The following is a 2,583-nucleotide window of genomic DNA, read 5'->3' as shown; positions in this document are numbered from 1 at the left end:
CTTAAAGAAAAACTAACAGGTCTGTGAGAGACGGAATTCTTACTGGTTGGTAGGTGATCAAATACTTATGTCATGCAATAAAATGCAAATTAATTAGTTAAAAATCATACAATGTGATTTTCAGGATTCCGTCTCTCACAGTTGAAGTGTACCTATGATAAAAATTACAGACCTCTACATGCTTTGTAAGTAGGAAAACCTGCAAAATCGGCAGTGTATCAAATACTTGTTCTCCCCACTGTACGTGCTTTCAATTCGTCCCATTTATTTTCCAGCGATTGAACGTTAGCTAACAGTACGGATGGCAAAGGCAGATTAGCCACTCGTCGCCTGACAAGGCACCCCAATCTCTTTCCACGATATCTCCAGTTTATTTCTCCAGCGAAGGACTGGGATGAGTATATCCTTCCCGTCCGACTCATTTAAGATTTTTCTTTGTCCAATTCAAGGTGAGTAAATGCCCCCAATGCGAATCACTGTATACAGAATACATATTGGCTTAGAGCAAGAACTATTCTGTGTGCAGCAGTAAAATGATTATAGGGAATACTCAGTAGGGTCTGTAGAATGTATACATGGTGTCATTTCATGGGGKTCTGGATAATATGGCGTGTTGCTGGCCTTTTACTCCACCCATTCCATTGGTGGCTGAATCACTTGCGCTTACTGCACTACAGAAAACATGCTAACCAAATAACAGTGCAGGGCATGCTCACTGAATTAAAGGGCAACTACAGACAAAAATCTAAGTTTCTTCGATTTTTCCTCGAACTCAAAAGTCATCCCCTGATTTGGTTTAAGCATTGTTGTGAACACAGAAAATCCAATTTGGTTGCATTTCTATTAAAAAGTGTGAAAAAATGGGGTAAACCATAAAGAAATATAGAAATCCAAAACCTGGAAAAACAAAACCAAGAAAACGTKATTTGGGAAAAAACGGAAGTACTGTGCATGATGTGCATGACCGGGAGCTGACTCTGTCGTAGTCCATGTGGGGTCAAACGACATCAGGAGAGCTAGCTCGGGAACTTCTAAAAACTGATTTTAAAGAACTGATTCTAGCACTGAAAGATTCCAAAAAGCAGCCAATCATTTCATGTCCGGTACCATCGTTGGGCTACGGATGTGAAAGATTCAGCAGACTATCTGCATTACACATCTGGCGAAAATATTACTGTAGCTCAGTTGGAATCACTTTTATAGATAACTTTGACACCTTCTGGAAACAGATGATGCTCTACAGCAGCACATATGTCAGAGTCAAGGCCGCGGGCACATCCGGCCGCGAGAAGGTTTTTCGGCCCCTGGGAATGATCTTTGATTATTATTAGAATCCGGCCCCGCAGACCGCAGAAAGCCGGCAGCCGCGCAGATCTTTTACACGCCACCAATACTACATTTCCACAATGCAACGGTGACGCACCGAGCAGTAGGGCTGTTCATTTCAATATTTATTGGCACAGCAGTCGTCAGCATCACAGTAAAATTAACTTTCAGATACCATCAAAAATGGCAAAACGGAAGGTGGACACTGAGAACCGGGGTTTCAAACAAGGTGGGAGTCGGAGTATATGTTCACGGAGGTAGCTGGAAACCTGTGTGTCTTCTGTGTGGAAAGTGTGTGAAAGTGTGAAAGTGTGAAAGTCTGTGTGAAAGTGTGGCGGTACTGAAAGAGTATAATCTGAGACGACATTATGAAACGAAACACGCGGACAAAAACAAGAATATGGACATGGAACAAAGGCTACAAAAGGCAGAGGAATTAAAAACGAGCCTCAAATCTCGACAGGCTCTGTTCAAAAAAGCCAAATCACAAGGCAAGGCTGCTGTCAAGGCCAGTTTTATTTTGGCAGAAGAGATCGCTAAATCACCCCGGCCATTTACGGAGGGGATTTCATCAAAAACTGCATGATAAAGTTTGTGACGAAGTTTGCCCAGAAAAAGGCAACTCTTTTTAAATGTGAGTCTGAGCAGAAAACCATTGCCGAGAGAGTAGACCAGTTGTCCATCAATCTAAAAGAGCAGCTTGTGAAAAAGGGAAAAAGATTTCATTGCATATTCCTTGGCTGTGGATGAGAGCACCGACATTTCTGACATTGCCCAGTTGTCAATTTTCATCCGCGGAGTGGACTTTAGTTTAGTTAATATTTGTTTTCACTGCATGTTACTTCTCCTTAAAACAAAGTGTTGTTTTTGATTATAGATTTTTGCACTTTATTTTATGTATTTCAATCCAATTATATTTAAAAAATATTTCAGTTGAGTGGATGATAGAAAATTGCTATTATTGTTTTTTTCTTTGAAGTAAATTTAGCCCACTTTTGCTAAAATAGAAAATATAGGCTACTGATGGTGCCTTGAATACCGGTTTCTTTCATTTAATGTTCATGTTATGGGGATTTTTTATATAAAGGAAATTTGTCTTTTGTGTTGTTGAAAATTAAAGATTACTGACAGAGCCATAAGAAATATTGCTTTATTTATCTGATCATATTGGAATATATTTGTTAGGTTTTCAGTAGGTTCAATTAGGTTCACTAGACTATATGCGTCATTTAAAAAATTTTCAATGAACCATTCGGA

The sequence above is a fragment of the Salvelinus sp. IW2-2015 genome, linkage group LG20, assembly GCF_002910315.2.
Source record: "Salvelinus sp. IW2-2015 linkage group LG20, ASM291031v2, whole genome shotgun sequence".
In the NCBI taxonomy this organism is placed as follows: domain Eukaryota; kingdom Metazoa; phylum Chordata; class Actinopteri; order Salmoniformes; family Salmonidae; genus Salvelinus; species Salvelinus sp. IW2-2015.
This window is presented reverse-complemented; position numbering follows the sequence as displayed.